This window comes from Bos taurus, chromosome 2 (assembly GCF_002263795.3).
Source record: "Bos taurus isolate L1 Dominette 01449 registration number 42190680 breed Hereford chromosome 2, ARS-UCD2.0, whole genome shotgun sequence".
In the NCBI taxonomy this organism is placed as follows: domain Eukaryota; kingdom Metazoa; phylum Chordata; class Mammalia; order Artiodactyla; family Bovidae; genus Bos; species Bos taurus.
In genome coordinates this window covers 7,756,386-7,775,214 of record NC_037329.1, presented here as the reverse complement: position 1 = coordinate 7,775,214, position 18,829 = coordinate 7,756,386, and positions in this window count along the sequence as shown.

Here is an 18,829-nt window from a genome sequence, read left to right as displayed (position 1 = left end):
AGATTCCCCAGGTGACTCATATGTATATCAGATTTTTCTGCACATTCTTGCTGCTGCTGCTGCTGCTACGTCGCTTCAGTCATGTCCGACTCTGTGCGACCCCATAGATGGCAGCCCACCAGGCTCCCCTGTCCCTGGGATTCTCCCGGCAAGAGTACTGGAGTGGGTTGCCTTTGCCTTCTCTGCTTGGGGGCTCATAATTTAGGGACAGACCCGCTTGTTGCCAAACTGGTAGGAGGAAACTTCCACTTGTCTAGACTATTGTTAGGAAGAACAAAATATTGTTTTATGTGAGCTTATATCAAGGAGTAAAGAAAAACTTATCAAGTACAGGCATAACTTATTTCATTGTACTTCAGTTTATTGCACTTTACAAATTTTTTTTTTAACAAATTGAAAGTCTATGATAACCATGCTTTGAACACTATTTCAAATTTTTCCAGCTTTATTATATGTGTTATAGTGATCTGTGATCAGTGATCTTTGATGGTATTGTTGCAGTTGTTTGGGAGAGACATGAACCACCTCATAAAACAGTGAATCTCATTGATAAATGTTGTATGTGTTCTGACTGCTCCTCTGACAAGCCATTCCTCCATCTCTCCCTCTACTCAGGCCTCCCTATTCCCTGAGACACAACAATATTGAAATCATGCCAGTTAATAACCCTACAATGCCCTTCAAATGATGGGAAGAATCACACATTTCTCACTTTAAATCAAAAGCTAGAAGTGAGTAAACGTAGTGAGGAAGGCATGTTGAAAGCCAAAATACACCAGAAACTAAACCTTTAGTATCAGTTAGCCAAGATTTCGGAGAAGGCCTTGGAACTCCACTCCAGTACTCTTGTCTGGAAAATCCTGTGGACGAAGGAGCCTGGTAGGCTGCAGTCCATGGGGTCGCTAAGAGTCAGACATGACTAAGTGACTTCACTTTCACTTTTCACTTTCATGCATTGGAGAAGGAAATGGCAACCCACTCCAGTGTTCTTGCCTGGAGAATCCAGGGCGGGGGAGCCTGGTGGGCTGCTGTCTATAGGGTCGCACAGAGTTGGACATGACTGAAGAGACTTAGCAGCAGCAGCAGCCAAGTTTTGAATGCAGAGGAAGCGTTCTTAAATAAAAACTTAAAAGTGCTATTTCAGTGAACTCATGAGTGATTTAAAAAAATGTGAAAAGCTTTGTTACTGATATGGAGAAAGTTTTAGGGGTCTGGATTGAAGACCAAACCGGCCATAACATTCCCAAAGCCTAATTCAGAGCAAGGCCCTGCTGCTGGCTGCTGCTAAGTCGATTCAGTCATGTCCGACTCTGTGCGACCCCATGGACTGCAGCCTACCAGACTCCTCCGTCCATGGGATTTTCCAGGCAAGAGTACTGGAGTGGGGTGCCATTGTCTTCTCTGGAGCAAGGCCCTAATCCTCTTTAATTCTATGAAGGGTTAAAAGGTGAGGAAGCTGCCAAAGAAAAATTTTAACCAGTAGAACTTAGTTGACAAAGTTTAAGGAAGGAAGCTGTCTCTACAACTTGCAAGGTGAAGCAGCAAGTGTTGATGTAGAGGGCACAGCAAGTTATCTAGAAAATCTAGCTGAGCTAATGAATGAAGGTGACTCCACTAAACAAATTTTCAATGTATACCAAAGAGTCTTCCACTGGAAGAAAATACCATCTAGGACATTTAGAGCTAGAGAGAAATTAATGTCTGGTTTGAAATCTTCAAAGGACAGGCTGACTCTCTTGTTAAGGGCTGATGCAGTTGGTGATTTGAAGTTGAAGTCAATGCTCCTTTATCCTTCTGAAAATCCTAGGGCCCTTAAAAATTATGCTAACTCTACTTTTGGCTCTATAAATGGAACCACAAAGCCTGAATGATAGCACGTTCATTTATAACATATTTTCTGGAATATGTAAGTCAACAGTTGAGACATTTTGCTCAGAAAAAAAGATTCCCTTCAAAATCTTACTCCTCATTGATAAGGCGCTTAGTCATACAAAAGCTTGGTTGGAGATGTACAGTGAGATTAAGGTTATTTCCATGTCATTACCATAATATTCATTCTGAAACCCAAGGATCAAGGAGTAATATAAATTTTCAAGTCTTATTATATAAGAAGAATGTTTCATAAATTTATAGCTGCCATAGATAGTGCCTGCCCTGGTGGATGTGGGCAAAGTAAATTAAAAGCTTTCTGGAAGATATCCACCATTCTTGATTTCATTAAGCACATTCATGATACATAAGAAGAAGTAAAAATATCAACATTCACAGGAATTTGGAAGAGGTTGATTCTAACTCCGTCTTCATGGATGACTTTGAGTGGTTAAAGACTTTAGTGGAGAAAGTAAATGCAGATATGGTGAAAACTGCAAGAAAACTAGAATTAAAAGTGGAGTATAAAGAATAGCAAGGAGAGATTAAAAAGCCTTCCTCGGTGACCAATGCAAAGAAATAAAGGAAAACAATAGAATGGGAAAGACTAGACATCTCTTCAAGAAAATTAGAAATACCAAGGGAAAATTTCATGCAAAGATGGGCTCAATAAAGGACAGAAATGGCATGGACCTAACAGAAGCAGAAGATATTAAGAAGAGGTGGCAAGAATACACAGACAAACTACACAAAAGAGATCTTCATGACCCAGATGACCACATGGTGTGATCACTCACCTAGAGCCAGACATCCTGGAATGCGAAGTCAAGTGGGCCTTAGGAAGCATCACTATGAACAAAGCTGGCAGGGGTGGTGGAATTCCAGTTGAGCTACTTCAAATCCTAAAAGATGATGCTGTGAAAGTGCTACACTTAATATGCCAGCAAATTTGGAAAACTCAGCAGTGGTCACGGGAATGGAAAAGGTCAGTATTCATTCTAATCCCAAAGAAAGGCAATGACAAAGAATGCTCAACTACCTCACAATTGCACTCATATCACATGCTAGCAAGGTAATGCTCAAAATTCTCCAAGCCAGGCTTCAATAGTATGTGAACTGTGAACTTCCAGATGTTCAAGCAGGATTTAGAAAAGGCAGAGGAGCCAGAGATCAAATTGCCAACATCCATTGGATCATCAAAAGAGCAACAGAGTTCCAGAAGAACATCTACTTCTGCTTTATTGACTATGCCAAAGCCTTTGACTATGTGGATTACAACAAACTGTGGAGAATTCTTATAGAGATGGCAATACCAGACCACCTGACCTGCCTCCTGAGAAATTTGTATGCCAATCAAGAAGCAACAGTTAGAACTGGACATGGAACAACAGACTGGTTCCAAATTTGGAAAGGAGTACATCAAGACTGTATATTGTCACCCTGTTGATTTAATTTATATGCAGACATCATGCGAAATGCCAGATTAGATGAAACACAGCATGGAATCAAGATTGCCAAGAGAAATATCAATAACCTCAGATATGCAGATGACACCACCCTTATGGCAGAAAGTGAAGAAGAACTACAGAGCTTCTTGATGAAAGTGAAAGAGGAGAGTGAAAAAGTTAGCTTAAAACTCAACATTCAGAAAACTAAGATCGTGGGTCTGCTCCCATCACTTCATGGCAAATAGATGAGGAAACAATGGAAACAGTGACAGACTTTATTTTTTGGGGCTCCAAAATCACTGCAGATGGTGACTACAGCCATGAAATTAAAAAACACTTGCTCCTTGGAAGAAACACTATGACCAAACTAGACAGCATATTAAAAAGCAGAGACATTACTTTGCCAACAAAGGTCCTTCTAGTCAAGGCTATGGTTTTTCCAGTGGTCATGTATGGATGTGAGAGTTGGACTATAAAGATAGCTGAGCACCAGTGAATTGATGCTTTTGAACTGTAGTGTTGGAGAAGACTCTTGAGAGTCCCTTGGACTGCAAGGAGGTCTATCAATCAATCCTAAAGGAAATCAGTCCTGAATATTCATTGAAAGGACTGATGCAGAAGCTGAAGCTCCAATACTTTGGCCCCCTGAGGCAAAGAACTGACTCATTGGAAAAGCCCCTGATGCTGGGAAAGAGTGAAGGCAGTAGGAAAAGGGGATGATAGAGGATGAGATGGTTGGATGGCATCACCAACTCGATGGACATGAGTTTGAGTAAGCTCCAGTGTTGGTGATGGACAGGGAAGCCTGGAGTTCTGCCGTCAATGCGATCACAAAGAGTCAGACACGACTGAGCAACTAAACTGAACTGAAGTTGTGACTGAATTGCTGCAGTCTCAGGGTAAAACTCGTGGATGATGAGTTGCTTCTTATGGGTGAGCCAAGAAAGTTGATTCGTGAGATGAAATTACTCCTGGTGTGGAATGCTATGAAGATTGTTGAAACGACCACCCATGATTTAGAATATTACACAAACTTGGTTAAGCAGCAGCAGCAGGGTTTGAAAGGACTGACTCTAATTTTGAAAGGTATTCTATTTGTGGAATTGCTATCAGAGAACATGACATGCTATAGAGAAATGGTTGGTGAAAGGAACAAGTAGTGAGGTTAACCTCATTGTTGTCTTATTTTAAGAAATTACCAAATCCCCCTCAATTTTCAGCAAGCACCACATTGACCAGTCAGAAGGCAAATAGGTTCACCAGTACCATTTTGTAGAGTCCATGTGCATGTGCATTATATTCACATCACTTCTAAGTTTCTAAACCACCTCCACTATCTCAGAACAAAAAAAGTTCTAATGTAAAAATAAAATTTCACAAACACATGTCCTTCTTTGAAAATAGAATAAGCTACCTTATTTGAAAGAAATGGGTGTTTGAAAGCCAAATGTGTAGACAGTTGCATTTTTCCAAAATAAAATTTGCGTGTGACTTTCCTTTTCTGAAAATGAATAAATAAAACATCTAATTTAGAGAAAAAGAAAACAAACAAACATGAAGGCAAGACCCTCCTCCAGCAAAAAATTACAACTCATTGAAAACTCAAATGATGGTAAACATTTTTCAGCAATAAATTATTTTTAACTAAGGTACGTGCACTTTTTTAGACATGGTAATATTCCACACTTAAGAATGTACTGCTGCTACGTTGCTTCAGTCGTGTCCGACTCTGTGCGACCCCATAGACGGCAGCCCACCAGGCTCTGCTGTCCCTGGGATTCTCCAGGCAAGAACACTGGAGTGGGCTGCCATTTCCTTCTCCAATGCGTGAAAGTGAAAAGTGAAAGTGAAATTGCTCAGTCGTGCCCAACTCCTAGCAACCCCATGGACTGCAGCCCACCAGGCTCCTCCGTCCATGGGATTTTCCAGGCAAGAGTACTGGAGTGGGGTGCCATTGCCTTCTCTGGAAGAATGTACAGTGCAGTGTAAATATAATTTTTATATACATAGGAAACAAAAAACTTCATATGACATTTTAATGCAATATCTAATTTACTGCAGTTGTCTGGAACCAAACCCACAATATCTCCAAGGTGTGCCTGTAAAAGCATCATATGCAACTTTGTAGTGGATAAAAAGTTATATTTGGAGACAATAGACAGGTTAGACATATTTTTTGTCATAGGTGTATGAGTCTACCTGTTGATTTTCTGCATTTAGTATGAAAGTAAACTTCAAAGATATTAATATTATTCACCAGTAAACAAGCCACATACTACTCTTTAAAAAAGTTTTGTATGGAGCTATACCCTAGGCAAGAGGGATGTTATCACTAACTAACATTGGTACTATCACTTATCACTAACATTTTTTAAGCTCTTTTGTGGATTATTTATTCCTTTAGCCTCAGTTACGTGGGAATGCTTTGTGGTTTGACTTTCTTTAGGCAAATTATGGAAATTTTATTCATCATTGTGAAGTATAGAATAATATAGAACTACACTCTTTTACTAATACATGAAGGTAATATTTATAAAATAATTTTTTACATGATTTTGGTAGAAAAGTTAGAAATAGGGCCAGACTGATTTTTCATTCACAGTTATTTGCTGGGCAGTCTCAGAAGTCACTTAGCTTCCTTGATCCTTTTGTTTCTTCTTTTGCAAAATGAAATAATGAATGAAGAATAAAATTCATGTTTTAATTTTATAGAAGCAGTACATATTATAGTAATATGAGTTATTAATTTGGCTTTTATTTTGTTTGGAAATCCAAGATTTTATGGTATATTTTGCTTTGGGGATATGATATGTAAGCAGAATAAATTCATGGTTATAAAAAATGATTTGACTTCTGCATTTAGAAGTCATGTATAAAAACTAGAAAAATGTACATATTTCCTGATATTCAGTCTTAGGGAATTGTAGTTCAAGCTGCAAAGTTTTGATTTTGCAGCTGTGTTTATTGAGATAACTTTGGACTAAATCTTGGGGAAAAAATATCTCTGCCAGGAAATCTACCACTAAAGATTTTAAGTTCCACTGAAACTGCTAGTATGGGGTTTCTCAGACACTGAGATTACAGTGATAATGCAAAAGTTCTCATTACACCACATTTTATAAAATAAAAAAGTGACTAACAAATCTTGATAAATGTTAAAGAAAAAAATAGTTCAGTTCCAGTGTTTGAACATCTGCATTTCTTTTAATTCAAATGGCTATATTGGACACTTTCAGTGCAAGCTGAAGAGAGTTTTGGAGATTAGATTTAAGAAACGCTGCCAAGTAAGCTGACCGATAGCAGATTGTTAGCATTATCTTGCAGACAAGAGCACACTGTAACTGATTTCAACATTCCTTTCCTCCTTGTCCTATAAAATGTTGCTTTCTGAGATAACATATTTGGTATATGCACTTACTAGAGACTCTGAGGTTGGAAACAAGGATTTGGCATCAAAAGTGTAACAGGGTACTATGATGGTGATAAGAAGAAATTGCCAATTCCTGAGAAGAGTTGGGAGTTTGGGAGTTTTTAGTGCTATCAGAATCTTCATGCTTTCACGGAAAGTTAACTAAGTAGTTTGTTGATACAAAAAAGTCAATACTATGCATTTCTGACTAGAACTTCTGTAAAAGATACAAAGAGACACATGACATTAAGAGGAAGAAGTTATGGGTTCTTCAAATCTTTGAGTCTGGACCACAAGCATCTCACAAGTGTCCCATATGACCTGAGGAGCAGAACGCCTTCTACTCAATATCTTAGCTGCTGGGCTCTTATTACCATAGTACCTTCAGTTCAGTCACTTCAGTTCAGTCGCTCAGTCGTGTCCGACTCTTTGTGACCCCATGAATCGAAGAGTGCCCTAGTACCTTCAGTCCTTCACAAATAACAACTGATACTGAATATCTCAAGATTATTAGGAATGGAAGCAAGCCAAGAATTAATGTGATAAAAATAAACTAATATTTCATTGTAGCAGGCAAAACAACAGATTTTGATACTAGTAACATATGCAAAATTATGTTACCAATTTAAAACTATAATTTATTATGAAAATAAGAAATGTGTATTTGCTATTCATCCAAAAATAAAAATACATTAACAGATATCCTGTGATTCATTCACACTTTAAAAGGAAATGATCAGAAAATAAAATTTTTAAATAAATATGCTAGATTAAAATAAGTTCAAATCAGTATAAACATACAATTATTGTCATCCTGTTTATGAGGATATTCTGACCATCTATGGCAAGCAGATATTGTAAAGCAGGCATAGGCCTGAATTACAGAAGATAATAATATAACCCAAATAATTCAATGCTAGCACAGGCACTAAAAATACATGCATACTCGGTGAAGCACAAAAGTTTTGAGTAGCGAGTTGAATAAATCCCAGCCAATTTTTGTCTAATTTATTAATTAAAAAGTAAGTGCCATCCTTTCAGGCACCATAGCAAATGTATCACTTTCTTAGGCAGATTTTCTAAAAAGGACAACTTGTGCACCAAAGTGGTGAATAAATGAATACAAGAAGTCCATTAGCATTATAGAAATTTAAGTAAGTGGATATTACTCAATAACAAATACAGTTTTTTTTTCTTTGTTTGGTTTTTATCAAGTGTGCTTTTATCATGTGTCTTTGAACAAAATAAGGGCAAGGGGACCTTCCAAACTTTTATGGGTTATAAAATGTGAGGGTCATAAAACAGCATTGCATAAACTTACTTGATAGAAATGATAATAGCAGACATTTGATTACCAAGAATTAAAGAGTAAAGTAAACTGTGAAAACTTGAGAACTAACTGAAGATCCCTCATATTGCTCTGCACTACAAAAGGAAGTCAAATTATTCTAAATGGTCACATCTTAGACCTCCCAGGATCACCTGACACATGAACCATCTCATCCATCTTCTAACTGATACTCTGACCCATCAGTGATGGTCAATGACTAGATTAATCTTATTTAAACTTTGATTCATCATACTTTTACACTTTTTATCTCTCTTTTTGCTTGACTGCACTGGGACTTCTTTGTGGCACATGTTTGTTTTTTTTTTTTTTTTTTTTTTTGCTGCACGAACGGTGAGCTGGGGTTTCTCTCTAGTTGCTGCGCTCAGGCTTCTCATTGCAGTGACTTCTCTTGTTGCAGAGCACAGACTCTAGGGCTCACAGGCTTCAGTCGTTGCAGCACACAGGCTCAGCAGCATGTGAGATCTTAGCTCTGGGGCCAGGGATTGAACCCTTTGGCAGGTGGATTCTTAACTGCTGGCCCACCAAGGACATCCCTATTCATCATATTTTTGCTGGTCCTTCTGTGCCATGGAGCACTCAACGACTCTCCATCTCTACAATTAAGGTCAGATGCCTTAGTCTGATGTTCACAGTCCTCTGTATTCTCACTATAAATAACTACTCTGCAGCTTTGTCTTCTGTTGCAGTGGAACATGGAACCTCTATCTCAGCCATCCTAGGCTTCTTGTATTTTCTAAACATACATCAAGCTTTCCTGCTTTTAATGGCTCTACTGCCTGTGTTTGAAACACTTCTCCACCTTTTTTGTCTAACAATGTATTCATTTCAAGATGCATCCCACATGTCAGTGATCCCTTGAGTAGACATAAATTCAGATCTGTACCAAAGAGTGTGTTTTACATCTGTTGTTATGTAGGTTTATCAATAAGATCCCTTCAATTCTCAGAAATATTCCACTTTTGGTCATGTATCTGGTCATTTCAATGATTTAAACTACTTTGGTAGGAAGAGAATCTTCCATGACATCAAGCCTTAACCATAATAAGTTAAAACTGTGTAGAAGTGAGTGAAGGAGGCGATGCTAGAGTGGAAGAAATAATGCAGGAGTACTGATTAGTATGAAGATTAATTTAAGTAAAGAAAGCCCACAGTCTGAAATAACTCTGGTATGACAGAGAAGAAGAATAAGTAAATTAGCAAATTAAAAAATAATAATGTACTCAAAGAATACAAATATGAAACCATGTATAGTTTAGAGTTATTACTTACTTGTGTTTATGGCACCATGCTTTCTTGTTAATATAATGTTGCATATAAATGACTTAAATTGAAAACTACTGTATTTTAAAATGTGTAACAAATACAGAAAGAGAACTACAAAAGAAACAGTAGAAGATAATGACTGGGAAGACAGCCTCCAAAAGTGGACTGCAGAAATCAGAGTCCTAGCCTTCTCCTCATGAGCAGTATCATCAAAACTGTGTCAACGATCTCCTACCCTCTTAGTGTCTCGGTTTCCTCACTGTGAAATGGAAATAATATATCAGTAACCAGCACATCAAGATAGTCATGAGATTTTAACATCACTATCCAAAGCACATTTCGTATGGTACTTGGAAATTGGTAAGCCCTGTATGAATGATTGCAAATAAGATAATTATATTTGAGTTGAAGGACAGAGTTGAATGTCAAAGGTACTAAAAGTGTTCTATTACTTCTTACTAATCTGATTGACAGTAGGGTACTGTATCAATAGTGCTGTTTTCGTATGATAAGGTTCATAATATGAAACAGTGGTATATTTAGCTAAAAGTTGGTCATACAAATTATGATTAAAAAGAGCCAAAATAAAATTTGTGATTGTTTCTAGCTAATTAATAGCTAATTTTTAAATGATAATCCATATTTTCAACCTGCCATTTTTCTTTAAAACTGTACATAAAGATTATCATTTACACATGTTTACTTCTACATTATATTAAAATAGTTGGAAGAATATTAATCAAATATGTGGTATATTTAATTTGTTTTGATATAAAATATAGGCTAAAAGCTCCATTTTGTACATTTAAAGATTCTAAATTTTTAAATTAAATTTTAAAGTTTAATTTTTTTTAACTTTAAAATTTTTAAATATTTTAAAGTTCTTTATTGATTTAAAGATGTGACAGAGTTTGGGAGCACACTTAAGTGCCTTTTCAAAGTAATTGAAAATACTTAGTAGGTATCTATCTGTAGATTCACATGCAAGATTATGACCAAAAAAAATGCCATGTTACAGATGAATTAATTTTATTTCCATATCAACAAGACCTAAAAAGCAATGAGACTTGTAAAGGAATAAACTTTCAGGTGTTAAAAAACAACATCAGGATCGACAATAAGGAATTTCAAAATTATGAAGTAAAAAAGGATCTGTGTCTATTTGGGGCATATGTTTATCTTATAGGTTCACATTTACTTCTCTACTTCCTACTTGAACAGTGGTGGTGACAGTTATTTCATCTATGGAACAGTATCATTACCTAGATTCTTTTGTATGTGGATTAAAGAAGTTGGTATGTGTAAAATTTCTCTCTCTTTTCTGGAAGTTTCCCTGTCTGCCAACAGTATATTATTTAAAACTAAGTTTACAAAGAATTCTCTGTGTGTGTTTTAAATAGTTTAATCTATTCCAGCCTTGCAATGTGGGTGATCTGGTGCCTAAGCAATTTTTAAGCGTAATATAGCTTGTGAATCCCTTAGGACCTTTATAGGAGGGGAAGCTATCATATTTAGTACAACATAGTCCTTAGTTTCTGGTTTCCTGATGGTATTAATATCAGATTTTGGGCTCTTTTCCAAATATAGTATGCTTTCTTAGCTTTTTCTTATAGAGCCTAAAGGAAATGAGAGAGATCCTTTTTACCTCCTGAAATGACTGAAGAAGCCTCTCTTGATCACTAAAAGCTGGAAATAGGCTGATTAAAAAAAACACTCTGGTGTGTGGGGGTGTTTACTAAGATTTGTTTTATGACTTGGTAATATCTCCCATCTCCAAATCAATCTAATGTGTTGTGATCCAGGGCATTTGTAGCTTGGATTCACTTCTTGAAGATAATACTAAGCTATAGGAGACTAGGCAGATGCTGCAATGGTATAAGTTTCATGTTGGCATCCTTTGAGACACAAGGCATCTCTGGCATACTTTTATTCCTTATTGACATTCACGGGGGTCCTTATCAATTCCCTGGTTACATACCCAGTCTGCAAGATCTCCAAATTTCGCTTTTAGAAGAATCTTCCACTTCCTCCTGCAGAAGAAGGGTGGAGCCAGGAAATTTTCAGTGCTCTTAGAGGGTGCTGGTCTGGTCCACTTATGCTTGGGATAGTATGCAGCTAGTTCTCCTCTAGCAATCACACAGCACTGTTTCAGGAGATTATCCAATGAGACTTGACATCTTCCTGGACTCTGAAAATCATCTGCATGGGGCATCTTCCATCTTGGATCTCTAAACTTTTAAGAGGCTTCTCTCATTTACCACCCTTTCCCATGGAATCAGCCTAAGGCAGGCAATAAGCTGGTAGAAAACTTCTATTCATATCTCTTACTATTTTTTTTTCCCTCCAACATGTTGTTGTCTCCAACATTTCCTGATCCCCTCTCCAGTTTAGACAATCTTATCTTTTCAGAGACTGTAGATCATTTTGCTATTGCCAAAACAATGCATGGAACAAATCACCTTTAATTCAGTGACGTAAAAATATGCTTGCATGACTCTTGGTTGGTGGAAGTTTGGTTCTTCAAGTCTGGGTTCAGTTGGGCTTGACTTCAAGTTGCAAATGGGATCTAGGTCTGTTCCACCTTGGGCCAGTGGCTACTCAAGTTATGCTCTCATAGTGAAAAAACATAAATGAATGACCAGAAACACATCCACACAAACACATCTTAAGCTTCTGTTCACATTGTGTCACTAATATCCCATTGGCTAAAACAACTCACAAGGCTATCCTCAATTTCCAGAGGCTGCAAAATACACTGTCCATCATGAGACTATTGCAATGTCTACAGGGAAGGGGAGAATCAGGACTAATAAATCAAATGATCAGAGACATAAAGAAATGAAACTTCACTAGACACCAGTAACCCTAATTCAATTCAAACATCATATTTTGTTTCTTTTTTCATCTTTTCCTTGGATCAGGAGAGACCAAAGTCTAGTTTGAATGGGGAGAACAATGGAGTTAGTGAAGCTTTTTTAAGGATAATGCCACTCAGCAAAAATATACAAATGTAACGATGGATTTCATCATACATATGAGTCTTCTCTGTCTTCTCCAGAACTCTCTCCTCTCTTCCTCTCCTAGATGAGTAATATTTGGAAATTAAAATTGTTTAATCTTCTTTCCCTCCCTCTGAAAAGGGTGGAGATCCTAAAGTTCTTACTTGACCTAAAGACCCTAGAAGAAGAAGCTGTTTTCAGGAAGGAGCAATGGAAGTCTCAGTCCACGCCAAGACTCTGGAAAGCAAGGCTTGATTTAGGCAGTAAGTCCAAAGGGCAGAAGGAGAGAAAGAACTAGATTTGAAATGGGAAGTTTATATTGAGAAACAGGTAAGATTGAGTGAGCATTTAAATAGGTAAATCTGGAGATAATATATCCTAAGTGCCAAGAGATAGAGCGTATTTTAATGAATGCCTGCAGCTAAATCTGTTCACTGGGGAGGGTGATCTTGAAAGTTTTGAGTCTGCTTATGTACATGTGTTCCTTTCCTTGCAGGTTCCTTTGATTATAAATATAAGGGATAGGAGAATAAAAGTGGCAGGCTGGCTGGTTAACATTGCTTAATTTCATGTTTCATGGAAAGGAGGTACTCCTGAGGATTTTTGCCCCAATATTACTTCAAAACCAAGATTTCAAAACAGATACTACAGCTAGGAATATAAAATATTTTTGTGCTTGAAGTAACTATTTTGTCATATATTTTTTAAATTTTATTTTATTTTTAAACTTTACAATATTTATTGGTTCTGTGATTGATGACATGAAATCTTAAGATACAGTTCATCCCTACAACTCACTTCTGCATCCTAAGCTTACAGAGACTTAAAGATCCAAAGATCCAATAAAGAAAGCTGAGCACCGAAGAACTGATACTTTTGAACTGTGATATTGGAGAAGATGCTTGAGAATTCCTTGGACTACAAGGAGATCAAATAAGTCAATCCTAAAGGAAATGAGTCCTGAATATTCACTGGAAGGACTGATACTGAAGCTGAAACTCCAATACTTTGGGCACCTGATGCAAAGAACTTAATCATTGGAAAAGACCCTGATGCTGGGAAAGATTGAGGGCAGGAGGAGAAGGGGACGACAGAGGATGAGTTTGTTGGATGGCATCACCAACTTGATGGACAGGAGTTTGAGCAAGCTTTGGAGTTGGTGATAGATAGGGAGGCCTGGCATGCTGCAGTCTATTGGGTCACAAAGAGTCGGACAGGACTGAGAAACTGAACTGAACTGAAAGATCCAAAACACTGATGAGACATCAACTCCAACAACATGACCATTTTTGCAGTGTTCCTCGGCATGCTTAAAAGTATCCTCCGTGAGTGTACTTGTCACTTTCTTTGCCTTCAGCTTCCTGTTAGAAAGTACTTGATCTTCCATCTGTCTCCATTTCTTGCATATGTATGTACAATACAAAGTTCTTTTCTTTTTAAAAAGCCATCTTCCTTTTGTCCCATCTTGATTTTTTCTTACCCTGCATGCATGTGTGCTCAGTCATGTCTGACTCTTTGCTACCCTATGGACTGTAGCCCACCAGGCTCCTCTGTCCATGGGATTTTCCAGGCAAGAATATTGGAGTGGATTGCCACTTCCTCCTCCAGGGGATCTTCCCAACTTAGGGATTGAACCCATGTCTCCTGAATTGGCAGATGGCTTCTTTACCACTGAGTCTCATTAGCCCACGTACCCCCATTCTAACGAGGAGATATTATTATACTGAGCTATATTGATAGAAACAAATACATTATAATTAATCAGAAACTGAAGGTACATCTGTGAAACATTTTCAGTGCAATCGTATGCCAAGTTAGACTTCTTGAAAACCACTGAGAATCACTAAGGAATAACAACACAGAAATTTATTAAGAAAATAACCTAGTTCTAGCACCTGGCTAGAACTAGAATTAGAACTAGAATTAAGAGCAAATTCACTTAAGCAATATTAGTCAAAAGATCATTCTTCCATTTGTATAAGCTTGAACATTAAGGGTCCCCTGGAAGGAGCAATATTTTGTATTTGAGGAGGTAGGTAGCTGTAGACTTTCTAGGGTTACTTAAATAGGATCCAAGGCATTCTGAGGGTTTAGAAACCGAAAGCATCACTTTGCTATGCCTACCCTGCTGAAAGATCAGCTGCCTTAATTCATTTTGGAATGAGGTTGGCCATGATTAAATAAATAAGAATATGCAAAGTGCTGAATTTTTAATGAAATAAAATATCTTACTCTTGCCTGGAAAATCCCATGGGCAGAGGAACCTGGTAGGCTGCAGTCCATGGCGTCGCGAAGAGTCAGACACGACTGAGCGACTTCATTTTCACTTTTCACTTTTGTGCATTGGAGAAGGAAATGGCAAGCCATTCCAGTGTTTTTGCCTGGAGAATCCCAGGGACGGGGGAGCCTGAGCCATCTATGGGGTCGCACAGAGTCGGACACGACGGAAGCGACTTAGCAGCAGCAGCAGCAGCAGCAAGATGATCTTATGCATATCTCTTGCCTCAAAGGAATGTCCTCCATATAACCAACATAAGAAAGATTATATTAGGTCTTGAAGTAATTTCCCATTCTTTCCTAACTTCCAGTTAGTAGGACAAATGGCATTTTGGCATATGGTAGGGTAGACAAATGGTCAGTGTTTGTTCTGAGATGATCAAATGAACATTGAAGAGCTCAAGAGATAGAGGGACTCTGTTCCTGGCCTTTTTGGTGACAAGAGAACCAGGGCCTTTTTATCATATGAGAAAAATAGCTGGTGTGAGAGACCCAGAGATCAGTACAGGAAATCCTGATAATCAGGAATTTCCACTTGTGCCTTCCATTCCTGTCATGTAAAAACCATGACAGATCAATTGTATAAACATAAATCAATGGAGGTGATCAATACTTTTAAATGTCACATTTAGATAACACTCACAAGGAACTAACAGCTCAAATGAATGTTATGTTGTTTGGCAATTAGTCTTATGTGGTTTGGTTATCTGGCAGTTGGTGATGGACAGGGAGGCCTGGTGTGCTGCAATTCATGGGGTTGCAAAGAGTCGGACACGACTGAGCCACTGAACTGAACTGACTGAATGACTGTAGACAAAAAATATGTTTATCCTTTCCTCATCCTTGAGAATTCCAGACCTCTCTGTCCTTGGGGACCACTGGACTTCTTATCAACCTACCTAGGAATTGACTCACTTGTCCATTACCAACCCCTGGAGTCCACCCAAACCCATGTCCATTGAGTCAGTGATGCCATTCAACCATCTCATCTTCTGTTGTCCCCTTCTCCTCCTGCCCTCAATCTTTCCCAGCATCAGGGTCTTTTCAAATGAGTCAGCTCTTTGCATCAGGTGGCCAAAGTACTGGAGTTTCAGCTTCAGCATCAGTCCTTCCAATGAACACCCAGGACTGATCTCCTTTAGAATGGACTGGTTGGATCTCCTTGCAATCCAAGGGACTCTCAAGAGTCTTCTCCAACACCACAGGTCAAAAGCATCAATTCTTCAATGTGCAGCTTTCTCACAGTCCAACTGTCACATCCATACATGACTACTGGGAAAAACAGCCTTGACTAGACGGAACTTTGTTGGCAAAGTAATGTCTCTGCTTTTTAATATGCTGTTTAGGTTGGTCATAACTTCCCTTCCAAGGAGTAAGCATCTTTTAATTTCATGGCTGCAATCACCATCTGCAGTGATTTTGGAGCCCAGAAAAATAAAGTCTGCCACTGATTCCACTGTTTCCCCATCTATTTGCCATGAAGTGATTGGACCGGATGCCATGATCTTAGTTTTCTGAATGTTGAGCTTTAAGCCATCTTTTCACTCTCCTCTTTCACTTTCACCAAGAGGCTCTTTAGTTCTTCTTCACTGTCTGCCATAAGGGTGGTGTCATCTGCATATCTGAGGTTATTGATATTTCTCCCGGCAATCTTGATTCCAGCTTGTGCTTCCTCCAGCCCAGCATTTCTCATGATATACTCTGCATATAATTTATATAAGCCTGGTGACAATATATAGCTTTGACATAGTCCTTTTCTTATTTGGAACAGTCTGTTGTTCCATGTCCAGTAATCATAGTCATTTTGAATATGGGATTTTTGTGGGTTTAGTTTTATAAACTTTACATCTTTTAATAGGACAAAGGAATATTTGTGGCAATTTTAACACCAGGAATTACTATAAGTAACGGCCCAAATCATTAGAGATGTAATCTCTCATAAAGAATTATTAAATCCTGCTTAGAAAAATAACAAATTCTTAGATGCTTGTATGAAAAATGAAACTGTATTGATCCTACCAATTTTAAAATGATAGGAATTACATAAATACTCCAATCTAAGCCAGTTCATCATAATACCAGTTTATTAAATAAATTACTTCCTCAAATGAAAATTAAAAGCAAACATCAGGTAAATCTAGCAAAGTCAGCATCATGACTGAAAAAAACATCCCTCATTTATGCGCTATCATCCCCTGAAAATCAAAAAAATTGGCATCGATCCATGGGCAAAAGTGTGTTTATGGCTCTGTGGTATTCAGCTACATACACCAAAGGACCCAGGAGGAGTCTGGCCCACCTGTGTATTGGGTATTAGGCATAAACACTTTGATCCCATCTGTGGAAACTGGCTCCAGCCCCTCTCTGCCATGGTCCAAGAGCCCTTGGAAAGCATTATCTTAGACAAACACCCACAATTTATAGAACCTTTTTTAAAGGCTAGGTTTCAAGTGCAGAAGTTCCACACAACACTGAAGCCAAAAAGTTTGAGTTTGGACATAATGGAGAGGCTACAAGGAAGAGTTTGACTTCACCTGCCTGCATCATCCTTCCCTCAAAGCTGCAGAGCTTAATGCCAAGACAGATCTTTCTAGGTGAGTGAGAGCTTGTGAATGAGCCCCCAGCTACCCCAGCTGTGCACAAATGTCTCCTTTCTCTCTCACCCAATCCAGATTACTGAGTCATGAGGTGAATGACTGGATGCAGAAAGAAGCTGGGAGAGTGGAAGGTAGAATCTCGAAGGGCATTAAAAAGACTCAGATCCTACTAATTGTGTGGTGGACTATAGCAAGAAGCCAGACTACAAATCACTGGGGATTCCCCACCATGGATGCCCCCAGTTGGCCAACAGACACCCACAGCACTCTGTGCCTCGCTCACACACCCTTCCGTAAGCCAAAATTTCATATGCATTCCCAGTGATGATGGTTAGAGCAAGCTTTCATAGATGGTTAGTGAGCATGTGGAGAAAGCCAGCTAGAATCTGCAAGCCAGGAAGAAACCACAAACTTGAGTTTTGCACCCAGGATCAAAAGTCTTCCCTGATTGAATTCCACCATTTAGAGAACACCAAGCTTTTTTAAGCTCTTCAAATAATGTGCAGAGGAAGTGACACCCTCAAACTCATTTGAGGAGGCCAGCATTACCCTGATGCCAAAGCTATTTAAGGACAATACAAGAATCATAGGCCAATATTTCTGTTGAACACAGGTGAAAAAATTCTCAACAAAATTTTAGAAAACTAAATTCAAGAGCACATTGAGAGGATCATTCACAGCAATCAAAGGGAAGTGAATTTATTCCAGGGATGCAAGGATGGTTCAACATACATACATCAATAAATATGATAAACCACATTTGTAGAGTGAAAGAAATCATATGACCTGCATTTCTCTAATAATGAGCAATGTTGAGCATCCTCTTACTTGCTTATTAATCATCTGTATGTCTTCTTTGGAAAAATGTTTGTTTAGGTCTTCTGCTCACTTTTTGATTGGGTTTTTTGTTTTTTTGATACTGAGTTTCATGAGCTGCTTGTATATTTTGGAGATTAGTCCTTTGTCAGTTGTTTCACTTGCTATTATTTTCTCCCATTTGGAGAGTTGCCTTTTTACCTTATTTATAGTTTTCTTTGCTGTGCAAAAGACTTAAGTTTAATTAGGCCCCACTTATTTACTTTTTACTTTTATTTCTGTTACTCTAGGAGGTGGATGATTTAGGATCTTACTGGGATTTATGTCACAGAGTGTTCTACCTATGTTTTCCTCTAAGAATTTTATAGTTTCTGGTCTTACATTTAGGTCTTTAATTCATTTTAAGTTTATCTTTGTGTATGATAGACAAGCGGAAGTTGAACAGTTCTATGAAGACCTACAAGACCTTTTAGAACTAACACCCAAAAAAGATATCCTTTTCATTATAGGAGACTGGAATGCAAAAGTAGGAAGTCAGGAAACACCTGGAGCAACAGGCAAATTTGGCCTTGGAATATGGAATGAAGCAGGGCAAAGACTAATAGAGTTTTGCCAAGAAAATGCACTGGTCATAACAAACACCCTCTTCCAACAACACAGGAGAAGACTCTGCACATGGACATCACCAGATGGTCAACACCGAAATCAGATTGATTATATTCTTTGCAGCCAAAGATGGAGAAGCTCTATACAGTCAGCAAAAACAAGACCAGGAGTTGACTGTGGATCAGATCATGAAC